The 9,797-nt window shown below is 40.0% G+C and overlaps 1 protein-coding gene across 1 annotated transcript in view; it reads left to right on the top strand.

Moving 5' to 3' along the window:
* Positions 1-9,797, top strand: part of LOC103925719 (transmembrane emp24 domain-containing protein 7-like) — a 33,243-nt gene that overhangs the window by 645 nt on the left and 22,801 nt on the right. The window lies entirely within an intron of this gene.

Raw genomic sequence — 9,797 nt, forward strand, 5'->3', positions numbered from 1 at the left:
GATTACAATGAGAGCCAAGCATATGCAGCCAAGGCTCAGCATTTGGCCTTCAGTCAGAATATGTATTAGGTTTTGCTTTTCTTTTGATGTAGAGGATATATCAAAAACATCGTCCATTTTAAACTTGTTTTTCTTTTCTTTTCTTTCGCTTGTCTAAAGTGAGACATAAGTTCCCGTCATCCAACCCTAAGTGAAAGTCACAAAGCTAACTTCTAACTTTGCCAACTGTAGTTCTCCAAACTTGCCAGTACTTTTGCATCGATGATGAGGACAGGTCATATCGACCTGTTGACGCAAACATATGCCTCTGCAGCACAGCCCAGGGATGACACAGGTGACCCTGCCTGTCTGTTTCACAAGCAGAGGTATTACGTCAGTTCTTATTGGAAATTCCCTAGCCAGGCACCTTGTGAAAAACGGTGTTTTAGCTGTTTAGATTGTAACTAGTTGTGTTTATACAGGAACTCTGAAACTAATTTAGCAATAACATATTTAAAACTACCATCTTGCACAATGAGAAAAAGCTGAAAACAGCCAAAAGTAATGTTAGTTTGAATGGCCTCAACAGAACTGGCCAAATATTTTTAGCGCTTACGTTAGTGTCATTCCAAGAGAGTGCACAAAAAGTTGAAGGTGAGACAGAGTTTTCTCATTCTGGTTCCAGTCAAAGACACAGAAGAAGTTTCCTGCACCAGGAGCTTACAATGTCTGAAGATAAAAATAGGAAAAATTTTTGGGGAAAGGAAGTATTACTACACAGTTTCTGCGACAAAAACCTTAGGCAAAGAAAGAAGAATCATTTGCTCAAAGCTACCAGAGGTGTGATGTTCTGAGGAACTGCACTCACTGCTCCTGGACGAGGCACTGGAGTATTTTTCCACTCCATTTTGCTCTTTGGGGTGATATTTAACATCATGCATGGCAGAGCATAAATATACAAAATAACAAATCAAAGTAGTTCAGATCAGCTGGTGGTTTATGTCTACACATAGTGTGTCTATGTCTTCAATAATGCAGGTAAAAAAAGCTGTCCAGAAGGATAACCTTGATCAAACTTTTAGGTAGTTCTAGAAGCAGAACTGCGACAGACACGGGGAAGAGGGGAATCAATTTTACTGGCAAAAAGAGACTATGAGGCTTTAGATGAAGTTCTAAGACAGCCTTGCTCCCCTGACCACAGCTACTGCTGGGGTGAAAGCACCACAGAATAGGTCTATTTAAAATACTCTAATGCTTGTGGCAGAGCCCACGTTATGCTGATAAAACAGGTATGCATTTCTGAAGCCATTTTGTGCAGTTTACTATGGATTTTTAAGGCTCTTGTAGTGAATTTTGGCAGTGCGCTTCTGATGTTAGAATAGTCCTTTCCTGCAGCAACCTGGGAGTCAAGTTTTGGAATAGATGGAATTTCAAAAAAGGTTAGGGAAAATTGAGTTTGAAAGAATGTTGATGCCTATACACACATCTAAGTATTTAGGTACGTATGTACAAGACTTAGGTGCGTATAAAGTAGAAAGAAAGGATTGTAAGGCAATATTAATTTAAGGACGTAGGGCTGGAAGAGGCTTCCTTTTATACACAGGGAAAGAATTTCCTTTCTGAATTCTTAAGAAGTTTTGTGGGGTTGCTTTTTTTTTTTTTTTTTTTGAGTCTTGGGTTACTTCATGTACACGGGCCCTACCAAAGTGATGGCTGCAAATCTCAGGCACAGTTCTCATTTTATTTTGGCAGGATCACTTTCCTGATTTTCCTCTGAAAGCATTTAAAATAGTTCTCCATTATAAGATTCGCTGGTTTAAGTTTATGTAAGAAAAAGTTTAAAAGTGGAAGACAAAACTGCTATTTAAATCTATTCCTTCTACTCAAAGTTCTTTTCTTCTACCATTGGGCTCCCAAAATCTTGTCTATAAGATGTCAGCAAATGGTCATTGATTTTTTTTCAAGCGTGAAATCACTAATTGGAGAAATGTAGTCTTTAAGTTCATGATAAAAGGCTGATAGAACAATATAAAATAGCAGTTTCAACTGAAAGCTTGACGGTAAGGTTGCAAAGAGATCCATAGACATGCTGACTGCTGAGAGGCTGATGACACAAGCAGCTTTACTAAAGTAATGGGAGAAAACACCTCCTTTATTAGGATAGACTCTGTGAAAAGCTGACGTAAGGCTCCTCTGCCTGACTGCCACAGTCATCTTCTCTCTGATGTGTTTTGAAGTGTAAAAGAATGTGAAGAGCAAGAAAGTCTGTTCTGTGTCAAGTAATGGAGGAATACCTGAATAGGTGAAAATTCTTGAGACAAAGGTGACTTTCAGAGTTTACACGCTTACGAGTGTGGCAAAAGTATTGGGTGCCCAGAGAATAAAATCTCACACAAAATTTTGTCAAAATGCTGGATAGGAAATGTGCATTTATTAATAGCTTGCTATTCTCTTTTTGCTGCTTTTCTCCTCTTTTTACTGTCTTTCTTTTTAAAAATAATCAGCTTGATATTTCTGTTGACTCAGTTATTTCACATGTGTTTGATGTGTCAGAGTATTCTGAAACATTAAATTATATAAATGTTTCTCGTACCAGAGAGACAATTAAAATGCTGATGTAGATGTAGACTCCTTATTCCTGGTATATTCTTATATTGTAGAATATTAGGGCTGATTCTGTCTCACTTGCTGTATGAGCACTCAAAAATTCCACCTCTGAAATGGAAACTCTTCTAAGTATCTTGGCCCATGCAAATGCCAAGTTGTTTCCATGTATTTGAAAGACAAAGTCCAGCATATTTGTCTTGCAATACTTGGCTGAGTGTTTTAAAATGGGAGATTTAAAAATGAACTCTCACAATAGTAGAAAAAGGTAAAAGTGGCAGCTGTTTTATGGAAACTTTGCTGAATTTCTTTTAGTAGACAGTTGTGTGTCGATACTGCTTAAAAACATTGAAATCACTTTTTGATAAAAGTTGTGAAGCAAAAAATACACACCTACTTCTTCAGTTTTTAACTCATGCCTTGAAAAGGCAAAGTTTCCAGTGACATGTACAGAAAACAAGGTCTCATTACTTAACAAGGTCTATTTCTTCAACTTTTCTTTTTTTCTTCCATAGATATTTTAAAAATAAGAACAGCCAGCATTTTTAACTTTGTCCTTCTTTCATTGAACTGATGTAGGAGGAAACAAAACACCTGACAGAAGCTAACAACCTCTTGTCAGATGGCATGCTGATGAGGGTGGTAGAAATATCTACCCTGAGTTCAGGGGTCAGAGTTGGACTATGAAGCAATAAGCACAAGGAAAGAACTGAAAAAAGAATTATTTTCCTTTCTTGCCTGGCTTTTTGAAACTCAGTACTCTTTCAACAAAAGTCTCTTTAGATTTGCAGATATTTGGGATTGAGGAAGAGGTGTTCAATTTCATTGTTGGCTCCTTCCAGCCAAAGCTATACTTCAGCAAGCTTTCACCAGCACGCAGAAGAAGAGTTGTCAATCAACAGTTAAATACTGACATGAATAGTGCCTTTGTAAATATTTCTGTTGTGCCTTTGAAAGCACACAAGCCAAAACAAAAAATCTTTTTCACAGTGTGTGAAAAACAAAACTGAAATGCTTCAACAGCCTTTCACAGCTAGAAAGCTGGCCATATAAACTCTTTAAAATTGAATGCTCTTTGTCAGGCAGAGGAAAGCTTGTGTTCTGAGATTTGACCATCAGGCAGCCCAACAGTGCAGCTGTACGCCTTAGAAAAGCATTTCTTAGCTGTGTGAGTTGGTTGGCTGAATTTTTATTCACATTCATGAAGCATTTGCAGTCGTCATTGTATTCATCTTGAACGAGTTTCCCTTTTAAAGGCATTAGCAAGACACTAAGCAATTTCCACACCTTCTGTCAGATCTGATATATTGTAAGTTCTGCCATACAGATCCCCAAGTTGAGTGATTTCCTTACCTGAAAGATTCAGGGTTTGGGTTTGTGTTGTTTCCTTTTTTAAATGCTGATTGCACTTGGTGTCACAGGCTCAGCCTCTTTGGTAGCACCAGCAGAAAGCAGTAGGTAAATCAGGCTTAGATAAAGTCTTTGTCTGTGTAATGTCCCAATTCAATTAAGTCATATAAGCATATCCCTGACTTTAAATACAGGGATGATTGGAACTATTAATAGGTTTAAAGAGAGAAAAACAAATTGCTGAACTGCTGGCCAGTTTCTGAGGTGTTTTTCTTGTACTTCATGTGTGGCTCCACTGAAGCTGTTACTCCTGCAGTAACGTCTTTCTGAACGTGAAGTGCAGAAAGCAGTGATGGAGGCAAAGAAAGAGAAGCAGGTTTTTTTAAGAGGCAGTAGGAAAAGAAGAGCCTTGCATACACAAAGAAAATATTTTTCATACGTATAAGTTCATAATAATCTGTATAGGATAGTCTCAATGATGTGTGTTGTGGAAAACATTGCAGGTGGTGACTAACTAAAGAGCAGTGGGACAGAAGTGGAGCAGTTATCTTGAGTTGCACAATCACACTTGCAAAATTGAATATTCAGACTTGTTTGGATTAAAGGGCACATTGGCTAAAGCTGCCAATTTATCTGCTGCTTTTATTATGACTTGTCTTGTATTTTAACTTCCACCAGAGATGGCAGGAGAATTGTTAGTACCTCATCCAAAATCTAGCAGACTCAAGAGCAGCACCACTGCTGTCAGTCTGCTCAGAGGTGGCTGGGAGTCCAAATTCACTCATGATAACTAAGCCTGAGACTCTGTGTCCTAGGCCCTGTGTTTGTGGGATTTGGTGTGTTTGGTTTTTTTACAGGATAAACTGCTTCGTGCTCATATACAACAATTTGGGTTGTTTGGGTTGTTTTTTTTTTTTAAGTCATCTGGCACCTTTTGCACACCAGTTAATCCCCTTTGGAAGGGCATAAGTCTATTGTAGAATTGTTATGTTTTCAGGAAAATAATTTTTAGCAGTTACCTAGATCAACAGTTCCCCTTCGGACAGTCATCCCGTTGCTATGCCATTCTGCACAGATTTACAGCTGAATTAACCTGTGCCTTTTATCTGTAAGTCCTCTAAGGTCAGTTCAGCTGAGTGTAACCTTCCACTTAGATTTTAAAATTCAACTAGCCCCAGTAAAATTCCAGTTTATGTATACTCAACAATATTCCCTTTATTGCAGTCATGTTGCCTACCTCCAGGTGCACTTGATAGGAAGGTCTGCAATTCTTTGGTCACTGGGAAAAGAAAGAAATTCTCTGAAATGCCAAGACCTAGCAGCACTGAAGATGCAGGAGATGGCTGGAACCCCAGTATCTTTGAAAAATGGTGAATGGGGAAGGCATCTAAGTAACTGCAGGTGCCAGGGAGGGATCTCTTTCCCAAACAGAAAGAGATTCTTCCAGGTAGATTCTTTTTCAGCATATCAATCTCCATTTAGAAATAGGATCTGGAAATTTAAGATACAAATGTGAATCTTTAGGTGGAGAACTAGCTTGCAGCTTCCGCTGAGGGGAATACCGCTAGCTAGAACACAGGCTGGGATAAACCTCCTTAAAATTATGAGGTATAACTCATGTTCTTAATTTAAAGCAGATCAATGCAAGATTGTTCAAACAGGAGGAAACAAATGTAAACTTCTGAGACAGAAATAATTTCTAAATACTGCCTGAGCTGAGAATATATGCATGTGGATAGATGGAGGGACACATACAGAAACATCTAGCACCCAAAGGGAAGCCTAAAGTGTAGGGTTTTGGCTCACGTTCTGTGGAGCTGTGTGGGATGGAGCTGTGGTTTCCCGTGGCTCTCACCTGGGCACCAGGGATCCTTCCAGCCCATCCTCACTAACATAGTAAAACTGGAGGCTTGGAATGATGAGCAGAAAATAGCTGGGTGGATCTTGTTATTTGTCCTGGCATAGCATCCTTATTGTAGTCATTAAAATCTATCCTTGAGTTTTGAATTTGCAGACAGTGCTTATAGCAAAATAGGTTTTGTCTAGATCTTCATCTGGGATGTGTAGTTACTTTGTCCACTGAAGTCAATGGAGTAACAATGACCTAAATCATCTGAGCCTTATTCCTGCCTGTAGCTGGAAGCTCTGGCTCTTGGTGTTTCCCTCACATGCTTTGCAGTAGCAGAAGAAAAAGCATTAGGGAGAAGTGACATTTCTGTTTGGAACAAAAAAACATTTCTTTTGGTTTGCTTTGTTTGGGTTTTTTTTTTCATTTATTAGTTTATTTATGAATTAGTCAACACCTACCAAAGGTGGTACTCCCGTTGAAAATCTAATGGATGGTAATTAATTGAATATCAGAGATCATTTGGGCTGTGCATATATTGACAAGTAGGGTAACACAGTAGGAATGGATCTGTAGAGTAAAACAATTGGTGCTGAGGACTGGTTATTCCACAATGTATTAATTTCAGTAGGTTTTATTTCAGTCTGTTTCTGGTCTGACCTGTGAATGGAAAACTCATTAGTGGTTGGAGCACTCCAGGGGCACATCGTCTGGGTTAGTGTTATCTGCAGGTAATCCAGATAACATGCTTCAAGACTTCTCTGCAGTGTGGTATGTGGGAAAAATCAGGAGGTTTGCTTCGAAGTTGCACTGTTGGTCTCACCTAAAATGCAATGTAGAAGCATGGTATTTCACTCTGTCCTGAAGACAGGTCATTGGTTGTACATCCTGTAATAAGTACACAGTCTGGGTATGGTCTTGTGAGTTCTTCCCTTGTTAAAAGTCTTCCTACTGGATTAGAGGTAAGCTTGCTTGCAAAAGGATTATTTCTGAGCTGAAGTAAAACATATCTGGTGTATAGCATATGACTACGGCATTGATTACACTCTTCTGAGGCTTGCCAGAGAACAGCTGTTTCTTATTTTTCAAGTGTAGTGAAAAGGAGACAGATCTGTCAGGAAAACTCAGACAGGGGGTGGTAGTAGCTTAGAATTTGTGCTCCCTTCTTCAGGCAAGGTGTTTGACTCAAAGAACTGAAACTGGACCTTGGCAAGCTCCCCGAGGCAATACAGACACAAATTCCACAGTGATTTCAACAACCAAAGATCTGACCAATAAATTTTTACCCGGAGAGGAAATTACCGAGATATAAGCCTCCCTGCTGAAGTCTTAAACCTCTTGAGTCATACACTTTCATTTTTGGTGTGCCCAAATGACGAATGACACTTTATTTTTCACAAAGTAATAACTCCACAGGTCAGAGGACAGACAATAAGAGATTGGTTTGAAGTCATTAAAGCAATTCATCAGTATGCTTATTTGACGATAATGCTTCCTGAAATAAGTCTGAAACCACTGTTAGCACCAATATCGCAGCTGGTGAGAACACTTTCTAGAGGGTAGCTGGAGGTGGCCCTGACAGCTGCTCTGAATTGTCATGTTGCACATTCCACGGTTTAAACAGTAATTTATTTTGCAATCTCTGCATCGTCAGTTCTGGGGTCTTTGTCCGTAATGTTTAATGTTTAAAGAGGTCAATATTTAAAGAGATCTGTGACAGCAAACAAAACCTCTAGGTTGCTTGAAAGTTAATATGTCACACACTGATGGTGATACAGAACAAGAACTGTCACTGACAAAGTGTCAGTGCCTCTATTAAGACAAGACATTACGGTGCCAAGAGAACCACCAGTGAGAAAGACTATTTAAAACTTCTGACGCAGTTTCTGAGTATCTTAGTAAAGTTCACCGGAGCTTAAAGGAAAAACTCTATTTGTTAATCCTATTCAAGACATGCAGGGGAACAAAACAGTGTGAGTAGTACAAAACAGGGTATATAGGATTTGCCAACATGGAGAAATGAACGTCCCTGCTTCTCTGCCTCCTTCTCCAAGCCAGCGTGGGAAAAAACAGGCATGTGTATTGGCAGACTGTGAGATACACTACTGCTCTCAGTAATGCCTGTAAGAATAGCCACAATATCTTCCTGCAGGATCACTGCCTTGAAGTAGCACAGTCATACTTTTGGCATTGAGGTTCCCAAAGTGATGCTGGAATAACCAAAGTAGCAAACTTGTGGGTTGTGCTGCCCATAGGAGAAGATGACGGCAATAAAAGCCGGTACTACGTGCACTGAAATCAGTGTACGTGACTGGTAATACAAGCAAAGAAGGAAAGGGCCAGTGGAATCCTTTCACATGCCGGTGACCCGAGGTTAGCAGGCTTTGCCTCTGCTAACCCTGCTGCTTCTAGATCACCCCCTCTGCCTGACAGGGCTTTCTGCAGCAAAAGTCTGTGGCAGCAATGCTGGGAAGCACAACCTGCCCTCCCTCTCCTTCCACACACAGTTTGGAGTGAGAGGAGGACTGCTGCCTTAAATAGCAGATGGGCAAAAGACCTCTGAGCAAAATCAGGAATTATCAGAATCTCAAAGATACTTTTGCTGCTGTTAACTTAAACTTTTAGAAAGAGGGTTATTTGAGCAGTGAGAGGACTGCTGATTTTAATATATATATATATATAAAAATAATATTTTCATCTCACTTGGGAAAACTCATACCTGCAAGCACAAGGAAAATTACTCCACTGAATTGGAAAAGCACCTCTTGAATCTAAAATTACTTTGGTTGAAGCATCAGGTTAAGCATTATGATGTAGTGTATTTGTTGTGCAAACACAAAATAAATAATTAAATAAACATTCTTATATTTTTACTTTTTCTAATTTTTTAGGAGCTGTGTCCATTTGTTTCCAGATACTCTAAGCAGTTCTGATATTTCTGGGAGAGGGGAAGGTGTTAAAATTCCTGTCTCTTAACAAGGATGTTTGGTGTTTCAAGCTGGAAAGATAGCTCATTTCCTGAAAATCACATCTGATAATATCTTTCCTTGACAAGAAATATTTTTTGTATTAAGGGAGCACAAAATACAGTTTAATACTTCTAAATACCACTTTTAAAGGAATGGGGGATGTGGTTTGTTTCCCTAACCTGACCCTTGCAAGTTAGGTCCTCCATAGTCCCAAAAGGCATGAATAGTTTTCAAAGGGAAACAGAAACAAGAGTTCTAAAATCTTCTGAATACTCAGGTCTCTGCTCCCTCCCTCCCTCCCTCTCTCTCTGCTTGCTCTCTCTGTCTCCAGACCTAAAAATGCTATGAAGTCGAGGCAAACTGCCAAGAGTTTCACACCCAGTGCTGAACTGGCATAAAGTCAAAGGTTGCTAGTTGCATTTGGATGCCAAAGCATTAGCACGGCTCTCACTACTGGCTCTTACGCATCCTTCTTCAAAGCTAGATACTTTGTAATTTTTGCCTCTTCTATAAGCTTTCATTGCTTGCTTTTCCAAGTTCTCCTTGGGCGCTAATCTTGCTGCTGGTAAGAAAGGATCTTGCATGCCAAAAGTTTCCTCTTCAGCGGTACCTGTTGATGGAGGTCCCTCTTCTGCAATGGGAAGCACACGCATCGAGTGTTGCATGCCCTGGATACATCTGCAGTATCAGTTCAGTGCAGTTCAAGCCTGCTCTTTGGTCCGGATTTGCCAGTCAGCCACACTGCAACCCCCAAAGTCCCACTGAGAGGCTGCCTCAGCCTGAGCTCCACAGACATGTTCGGAGGGGGACAGCCTGCCCTTTTTGAGATCCCCAAAATATGTCCAAACTTCCACTCACAAATGGAGCATGTTAAGTTTGAGTGCAATACTGCCCTGTCAGTGATATCCCAAGCCTGACCCTTGTTAACACTGTGTCCTGGTTTCGGCAGGGATAGAGTTAATTTCCTTCCTAGTAGCTGGTACAGTGCTGTGGTTTGGATTTAGGAGGAGAACAATGTTGGTAACACACCGATGTTTTAGTTGTTGCTA

Source organism: Pygoscelis adeliae, unplaced genomic scaffold (assembly GCF_000699105.1).
Source record: "Pygoscelis adeliae isolate BGI_AS28 unplaced genomic scaffold, ASM69910v1 Scaffold252, whole genome shotgun sequence".
NCBI classification, from domain to species: domain Eukaryota; kingdom Metazoa; phylum Chordata; class Aves; order Sphenisciformes; family Spheniscidae; genus Pygoscelis; species Pygoscelis adeliae.